This window comes from Dasypus novemcinctus, chromosome 24 (genome assembly GCF_030445035.2).
Source record: "Dasypus novemcinctus isolate mDasNov1 chromosome 24, mDasNov1.1.hap2, whole genome shotgun sequence".
Classification (NCBI taxonomy): Eukaryota; Metazoa; Chordata; class Mammalia; order Cingulata; family Dasypodidae; genus Dasypus; species Dasypus novemcinctus.
The window spans coordinates 48,904,314-48,913,988 of NC_080696.1; positions in this window are offsets into that span (position 1 = coordinate 48,904,314).

Consider the following 9,675-nt stretch of genomic DNA (forward strand, 5'->3'; position numbering starts at 1 on the left):
TGAGTCACCTCCACTCCCTCCTTTGTTGAGTCTCTCATTATGTTTTCCTCCTCTTACACCATCTTGTTGAATAAGCTCTCCACACCAGTCTGTTGCACCTGCTTACTGTCTTGCTCATCCTCTTTATTTATTTTTAATTTATTTTATTTATTTACCCTCCGCCCCATTGTCTGTACTCGCTGTCTGCTCTCTGTGTCCATTTGCCATGTGCTCTCTGTGTCTGCTAGTCTTCTCTTTAGGAGGCACTGGGAACTGAACCTGGGACCTCTCATGTGTAAGAGAGGTGCTAAATCACTTGAGCCACCTCAGCTCCCTGCTTTGTTGTGTCTCTTATTGTCTTTCCTCTTTGTGTCTCTTTGTTGTGTCATCTTGTTGCATCAGCTTGCCGCGCTTGCCCATTGTGCCGGCTTGCTGTCTTGCTCGTCTTCTCGAGGAGGTACCAGGAACCAAACCTGGGCCTTCCCATGTGGTAGGCGGGAGCTCCATCACTTGAGCCACATCCACTTCCTGCCAGGTGCTTTCCTGATTACTTTGCAAAAAATTCTCCTAATCTATGTTGACATGATAAGGTTAGAAGTATCATCTTCATGTTATAAATGAGGAAAATGAAACTCAGAGAGGTTAAATAACTTTCCCAGGGTCACAGAGCTAGTATTGGTAGAGTTGGGACTCAAACCAGGTCTTCTTAACTCCAAATTTCAGGCTCTTAACTATCCTTGTGGGGTATGGAGAGGGGCAATTTGGCTAATAATGAAACTGCTTTCTGGGTGTTTCTTGTTCATTTCTGTTGCAGCATGATTTCTGTGGGTTAACCTTAGTCATTTACAGGCAGCCTATTCTAATTCTATAGTCCATCCATGGCTTCAACAGGCTTATAAATATCCCTGCCATCATTTTCCACCTGTTCCAGTTACCTATTGCTGTATAACAAACCACTCCAAAAATTGGTTGAAACAGTAATCATTTTTATTATGCTTATGAATTCTGTGGGCCAATATTCTAGACAAGACACAGTGGGAATGGCTTGTCTCTGTCTTGGGCCTCGATGGTGGTGTGGGTGGAACTTGAATGTCTCGGGCTGGAATCATCTGGTAGCTTCTTCACACATGCCTTGGACTTGGGAAGGTATTACTAAAGGAGTGGGTTCTGCTAGTCAGAGCACCTGCCCATGAGCTCTCCATGTGCTTTGAGGTTCCTTTTAACATGGCAGCCTCATCATAGTCAGGCATCTTTCATGGCAGAGCAGGGCTCCAAGAACTAGTGTTCTGGAGAAAAGGACAGAAACTGCATGACCTTTTATGACCTGGCCTTGGAAATCACATAGCATTACTTTTACTAAACTTTATTGACTGAAGCAATCACAAACCTGATTCAAGGGGAGGGAACATGGACCCCACTTCTGGAGAGGAATGTCAAAAAATTTGCACAGCCACATTTAAAAACTGCCAAATCACTCTTGGTCTCAGGTTGGGAGAATCTCAGGGGTCCCCAACATCTTTCCCTTTGAGGTGGATATGACTTTCATGGGCATCGTATTTTTGGATCCTCCTGGTATAAGACAGTTGTGTGGATCCTTACTTTTTCCATCTCAGGAAGGGTCAGCCAAATAAGGTTGAGCATCTTGCTCAGGCATCAGATGAATCAGTAACCTCTCTGTGACTTTATCTTTCAGACCTCTCTTTCAGATATGAGGGACTGACCTGGACCAAGTTCATGCTGATACTTTCTTAGTCAAAGCATGCTACCTTCTAAAGTTCAAACATCAGCAGTCCTTTGCTCAATATATGAAATATTTACCTTTTGCTCAGATGACTGCAAAACCCCCTAACTACTCCAGTATTCATAGTTGCCCCATACAATGTCCATTCTTCAGAGAGCAAAAAAAAGTGGTTTTCAAAAATTTTAAATCAGATTATTTCATCCTTCAGCCTCTCAGCTTCGACCAGCCCATGACTTCCCTTTGTAATTATAAACATCCCATATTGCTTGTACAGCCTTCAGGGCCCTACATAGTCTAGTCCCTCTCTGGTTCTTTGATTTCATCTCCTGTGACATTTACTCTGCTCCAATGACGCTGGCTTTCTTAACTGTTCTTGGCATTCATCAATCTTCTTCCTGTCTTAGGACCTTTGGACTTATACTGACTTTTTCCTGGAATACTCAGTCCCCAGATGATTCTGCACATTATTCAGAGCTCAGTTCCAATATCCCACCTCCTTGGAAAGCCTCCCCTCATCTTCTATCCCTGACCTACGATACATGACCTTCCTTTTTTTCTTTATAGCAACTGTCCATATCTGCAATGATATTTTCTATTTACTCATTTATTTACTAATTCTCACCCTCAATAGAAAGTATACCCATGAGATATCTTATTCAGCTGATTTACCATTGTTTGGGTTATATATTGCTGGATAATGAACCACCCCAAAACTTATAGTTTAAAACAAATTTTTATTATCTCACAGTCCTGTGGTTGACTTGGATCAGCTGGGCAGTTCTAGCTTGGGTTCTTTCATGAGGTTGCAGTCAGATGCCAGGTAGCTGGGGCTGCAGTCACCTGAAGGCTTGATTGGGCTGGATGTCCAAGGTGCCCCACTCACAAGGCTGGCATTTGATACTAGCTGTTGGCTGGGAGCATGGCTAGGGTTGTCAACTGGAGCACCCAGATGTAACCTTTCCATGTGGCTTGGGCATCTCACAGCGTGGTGGCTGGGTTCTGGGGAGGACTGTCCCAAGAGCAAGTATCCCAAGAGACAGGAGGTGGAAGCTGGCAGGCTAGTGAGGGCTACTCCCAGAACTGGCACAATGCAACTTCCACCATATTTGATTGGTCAAAGCACTCCAGAAGGCCTGCCCAGATGCAAGTGAGTGGAAAGAGGAATTGTATCTACTGATGGGGGAGTGGATGTCATATTGTAGCAGAGCTTGTGGGATGGGAGATATTGTTGTGGCTAGCTTTAGAAAATTCAACCTAAACACTATAGCCCCAGCATTCTCAACAGTGTCAGATATGTCATAGAACACAATGAGTATGTTCCGTGAATAAGTGAAACGGGAAGAAAAATCTTTGGCAAAAGAAAATTCCAGGTATGTAGGATGAAGCTTGTTTCACACCTTTTTTCCTTACCTCTCAGAGTTAGGTAATAGAAAATAGAGTGTGAAAGCTACATGTTGCATAAATTCTTCTCTAAAATGGACTTTCCTTACACATCCTGGGGGAAGTTGACTGTAAGCACAGGGCATCATCGGAGAGGAAGATTCTGAGGTGAGCTTAATACATGGGTGTTGGATGGGACAGTGGTCCCTCAGGGAGGTTCAAGCAGCACAGAGGGAAGGATTGGCTGGAGATACATGTTGGCATCAGTAAGAAAGGCAGGCGGAGGGGCTCCGTGTTTATTCTGCAGGCAGTGGAGAGCCAGCAAAGTTTAGAGCTTACAATCAGGGACTAATACGGAGAGATCAGTGTTTTAGGAAGATCACTTAGCTTGGTGCTGAAATCAGCATGAGGTCTTTGGAAAAGCATATAGACAGCGCTAGGTTTACATCCCATCTCTGCCACTTTCAGGCTTCACAGTTTGAGCAAGTGATACAATCTCTCTGAATCTGGATCCCTTGCCTTCATAAAGCAGATAATAAGAGCCACAGGGAAGAGTTGTCTGAGGATTAGAATCTGTAAAGTAGCAAGTTAGAGGCGGAACTTGGTAAAACGGCAGTTACTGTTAAAACAAGTTCATTCTTCCATTCAACAAATATTTGTTGAGCTCTTTCAATCAGGATGTGACAGGAACTGTTAGACCCTGGGGATAAATCAGGGAACCAAACAACAGAGCTGGGGTTCTAGAAGGGAGAGAGAGTTAACAGACCAATAAACCCAATTACATAGACCAGTGTGTAATCTGGAGCTGGTGGCTGGTAAGGGCTTTTCAGGGACATGAAGCAGAGGGGTAGGAACTGCTGCTATTGGATATACAGAAGTCCTCTTGGAGGAAGTGACATTTAAGTGGAGGCCTGAACAGAGTGGGAGGTGAGTCTAAGGACTCTCTGGTGGAAGAGAATTGCAGGCAGAGGAGACAGCAAGTGCAGAGGCCTTGGGACTGGCCGGGGCTTGGAGTGTCGAGGAAGAGCGTGGATGCAGAGACCCAGGCCAGAGGGGGTGAGTGTGGGGAGAGGATGAAGGACTGTAGAACCAGGGGTCTCCAGGGGCCAAGTTAGGTGGGGTTTTGTAGGCCAAGGTTAGGACTTAGAATTTTATTTTACACATGATGAAGAACCATTGAAGAATTTTCTTTTAAGGTTTATTTATTCTCCCCACCCCCTTGCTGTTTGTACTTGCTGTGTCTGTTTGCCTACCTTTGTTTCTTTAGGAGGCACTGGGAACTGAACCTGGGACCTCTGATGTGAGAGGGAGGTGCCTAACCGCTTTTAAGCCCTCCGTTCCCTCCTCGGTTTTGTCTTTCACTATGTTCTTCCTCTTGTGTCTCTTGTTGCGTCATCTTGTTACGTCAGCTTGCCACGCCTGCCCTGTGGTGTCTGCTCGCTGTCCTGCCTGTCTTCTCTAGGAGGCACTGGGAACCTCTGCTCCCTGCTTTGTTGTGTCTCTCATCGTGTTTTTCTTCTTGAATCTCCTGTTGTGTCGTGTCATCTTGTTCTGTTGGCTTGCTGTGACTGTCCATCACGCCAGCTCGCTGTCATCTTTAGGAGGCGTCAGGAATCAAGCCATGGACCTCCCATGTGGAAGGTGGGAGCTCAATTGTGTGAACCACATCTGTTTCTCCCATTGGAGGATTTGAGAAGTGACATGATCTGACAGCAGCCTGTAGCAGCTGTGTGAAGAAGAGACAGGCTCTGGGGCACAGGAGGGGGAGCAGGGAGAGCAGGCAGGACCCCATTGCAATAGTCTCCATGAGAGATCGTTTATCCACTCATTGGAGTCATTGAGTGCCTACTCCATGCTCTTTTCTCAGAACTGGGATAAAGCCACGAACAAAACAATGAAAAACTCTCTGCCCTCATGGACCTTTTATTCTAGAGTGGGATTATTGGAGTCAAAGAAACAAGTAAATACGTGTTACATCGGATGGTGATAAATTAATTACTAATTAATAAGGAGGAAAATGACCTATGGTTGTGCAGAGGTCAGGGAGATTGTAATTTTAAATAGAGCTGTCAGAAAAGGCCTCAAGGAGAAGTATTGAAGCAGTAAGCCATGGCATCTTTTTTTGGGGTGGATAGGGGGGTGGAGAGAGGCATTTCAGGAAATAGCACGTACATAAGCACTGAGGCAGGAGTGTGTTTGGTGGGTTCTGGAAAGAGCCCTGAGGCCAGTTTGGTGAGTGCAATTTTGGAGAGGGAAAGTGGCAGCAGGTAATGTCAAGAGGGCATGGCAGGGCCACGTCAGTTGGGATGGGACCTTGCAGTCCATTGTATGGCTCTGGCTTTTTTCTGTGAATGAGATGGGAAGCCCTGGAGTCTGTGGGCAGAGCAGTGCTATGGGCTGACTTAAATTTTAAAAGGATCCCTCTGGGTGCATGTGGAGAATGGATGGATGGGCTGGAAGGGGGCAAGATGTTAGTACTTAGACCATGTGCAAACAGTAGAGGTGGTGATGAGTGAAATTTTTATGTATTTATATATTTGAATGCAGAGCCAATGGGGTTTGCTGATAGATTGCTGTGAGTTATGAACAAAGAGGAGTTGTGTATGACTATAAGGCTTTGACCTGAGAACCTGGGAGAGTAGCGATGTCATTTACTGAGGTGGGGCATACCATGGGAGAAGCAGGTTAAGGAGGTGGTAGCGCTCAAGAATTTGGTTTTGGAAATGTTATATATGGGATAAGTGTTAGACATCTGTTTTAGTTTCCTAGTTACTAAAACAAATACTATACAATGGGTTAGCTTAACAACAGGAATTTATTGGCTCATGGTTTAAGTGGCAAGAAGGCTTGCTTTCACCCAGGGTCAGTATCTTCTGGCTGGCTGGCAATCTTTGGGGTTCTGTGGCCTTTCCATCACATGACAACACACATGGTGGCATCTTTTCCTTTCTCCTCTGGGTTTCTGTGACTTGCAGCTTCTGGCTACTCCCTGTGGCTTCTTTCTCTGTCTAACTTTCACTCTGCTATAAAAGACTTTAGTACGCGGGGTTAAAGCCCAACCTGATTCAGTGGGGCCACGCCTTAACTGAAGGAATGTCTTGAGACCTTATTTACAATGGGTCCACACCCACCAGAATGCAGACTAAGAACATATCCAAACTGGGGTACACAATTCAATCCACCACAACATCCAAGGGAAGATATGTGATAGGAGGGAGTGGAGGAGGAAATGGGGGTGCATGTGGTCATCCAGGCTTGAGGTACTAAGAGCCTGCCTGGCAGAGGAGGCAACGAAAGGAAGAGGAGAGGATGGATGTGAAAGATGTTCGGATGGAAAAATGGACTTAGTGACACTGGACAGGGAAGAAAAGAGGCACGAGTGATGCTGAGATTGTGAACCTCTTGCCCTCAAAGATGACTCAGGAGCTTTTGCCAGTCTTCTGATGAAGGTGTTGAGTTGGAGAAGATGAGACACCCAGGTGGAAATGCCCTATCCCGAGCAATAAGCAAAGCCAGCAATGGAGGGTGAAAGAGAGAGATGAAGAATGGAAAAGGTGCTGAATGCTGTAGGCTCAGAGCAGGAACAAGGGGCAGAAATTGGCTTGAATAGTCATTTCCCCAAAGTAAAATCAGGGTATTGTTATCAGAAAAAGGACAACGGAGGCTAAGTGAGAAAGCAACAAAATAGGGAATTTACCTAGAGAGAGAAATTTCTGTGGAGTGAAGAAGTTTGACTGGGTCCGATTATTCAGAGGAACAAGGCTCCATTGTATGGTCAAAGACACCTTGTTTGTTCCTGGGAATTTCTCAAGTCTTCAGTGTTTACAGTCATCTTAGAGTGGGCACATCTGCAGCTGACTACTATCACCTCCCATTCTGAGTCCTTCCATTTTTCCTTTGCTTTCCTTTCCTTTTCTCTCCTCTCCTTTGCTTTGCTTTCCTTCTGTGGCAGTTTGAGATTATTTATGAACCCCCCAAAAGAGAAGGATTAGGTTTGTTAACTGGTCTGTTCCTCTGGGTAGGATACCCTTTGATTGTATTAAATTCAAAGGTTTTAAGTTTACTTGATTAAATCAATTTAGAGCCTTTGATTTGACCATGTCAGTAAGGCGACTCAGGTTAAGTCCCCACCCCCTTGGTGGGCTGATATAAATGGGCACTCACTCAAGAAGACACCAGATGAAGAAAAGAGAACTTTGTCAGTTTTGATCCTGGAGCCCGGGGAGAGATGAGCCATTCGCCTAATAAGTTGCAGCTGAGCAGCTGAGCAGCTGAGAAAGCCTGGAAAGAAAGGAGCCCTCTGCCAGACTGAAACAGGAAGCCCTGAGAGACGAGCCCATGCCAGCCTACAGCTGAGATCAAAAGAAGCTGGGCTCATGGAGGCCTAAGAGGAGGAAGGAGGGAGAGACCAGGCTGAGATCACCTGCCATCTTGCTTCAATACGTGACAACTGACTTTGGTGACAAAGCAGCCTTGAGTTGGACTCTTTAGGGCCTTGTAACTGTAAACTTTTACCCCAAATAAATACCTTTTTAAAGCCAACAGATTTCTGGTGCTTTGCATCATCCCCTCTTTGGTTGACTAACACACCTTCCCTTCTCTTTCCTTTTCTACATCCTACCTTCCTTTTCTTCCTCGATAAACATGATTTTACACTTATGAATTCATGTCCAAATGTTTGTATGCATCATAAGCTAGCCTCAGCTAGATATGTGTCTGTGTGTGTTTACATGTGTGTAACATTGAAATAACTGTAACCATCATGAGTAAAAGGTTTCAGAAGTGTCTTCCTTCTGATTTACTAGCTGAGCTTCTTCTAGAAAGTCACTTTGCCTTAGATGAATCTCAGTTTCTTTATCTGTAAAGTGGTAATATTAATACCTAATTCATAAGATTGTTAAACAAACAACACCCTTTACTGAGCATGTACTATGTGCCCAAACCAGAGGTAAAAAGGTTAAATGCCCTCTGGGAACAGGCAAGTAGCTGGGGGAGGGGGCATGTGAGACAATAAGGAATGGTGGGGATTGTGGGGGAAACTGGAGAGACTGTTTTCCTCTTTTAAAAGGGAAACTACTTAGCTCTAGTTGGTGATTTTCAACTAGACCAGCAGCATCAGCAGCACCGGGAACTTGTTAGGAAGGCAAATTCTTTGGTTTTACCCCAGAAACTACTGTTTTAACAAGCCCTCCAAGTAGTTCAGAGGCATGCTCAAGTTTGAGGCCCACTGTTCTGGTTGATGGTTGCTATGCAAGATAGCAGGCTGATATTGCTAGATCTTTTACTTTTTCTGAGAGAAATTAGGAATTTATTTTTATGTGAAATTCCCCACTTTTAAAATCTTGGCAACTAATTTGAATTTTTAAAAATGTTCTCTGTAGGCTAAGAATATATGTGCTCTGGTAAGCTATGCAACTTCTGGCTTATGCTTTTCCCTTTAATCTTTTTAACAATCCTACATGACACTTACAATAATAATCATTTTATAAAGGAGGAAGACGTAGGTCAAAAAAGCAAAGTGCCGTATAGCCAGGAAGTAGCCAAACCCTGAATCGGACCCGGATGTATTTGGTTGTAAAGCCTCCGCCCTTTGTCCTTCTGTATTAGAGAAAATAGATGAATGTACTTAGCACGGGGCCTGGCACACAAAAACTAAGACTTTCACATTCCAAGGGCTCTGATGCCTTTGACCAATGAACCTTTCTTCTCCATCCTTCTACCCCACCCCACCCCTTCAACCTCATACTAATCCACATTCCTGTAAGAGAGAGCCAATCAGCAGGAGAGCCAGTGAGAGCTGGAGAGGGGTGAGGCTGGGCAGTCTCCTGGTGGGGTAGCTGGATAGGTCCCAAAGAGAAAGCTGTGGGCAGCAGTGCCTGGGGCTGCATGTCCAGTAGCCAGCGGGGTCCACAGGCTAAAACCGGCTGCTGGCCAGTGTCCTCTGCTTGCCCTAGACTGGGTCTCAGGAGCCTGCCTGCTCCTGCTGTGCTCCCACCTGGCTCCTGCCTTCACTGCTGTTGACAGTTCTGAGCTCAGAGCAAATAGCCCTGGCCCCTCCCAACAACGGCATGTCTCCAGTCTCTGGGTTGGGCCTGGGACGTTGGAGGAGGTGTTTTCAGCCTCTTTTTCCAGCATCCTTGTGTGGAGGCAGTGGCTGGATGTACTCACCTGTCACCTCAATGGGCACTTCCCCAGACCTCCTCTAGCTTCCAGCTGCAAAGACCTCCTGGGGCTTACAGAACCTCAGATTGTTGGAGCAGGAAGGATTTTTGAAGGCACCTCTTATCTAAGTCCCTGGATAGCTCTGAGTATTTATCTCCCTGGATTCTAAAGTTTGGTGTATACTCATCAGTTTCCTTAGCAACAGTAGACACCATTCATCCAGCACCCACAGCCATCTACCTAGTACCTTTTATGTGCCAGACTGGGGCTCCTACCTTGGTCAGTGTGTCCTAACCCTCAGTAAGTGCTCAGCTATGCCACAGCGGGACGTTGCCTTCATGTCCTCATTGAATCTGTACATTATCATCATTTTTATAGATGACAAAATGGCGGCTCAGAACAGGGAAGTGAAT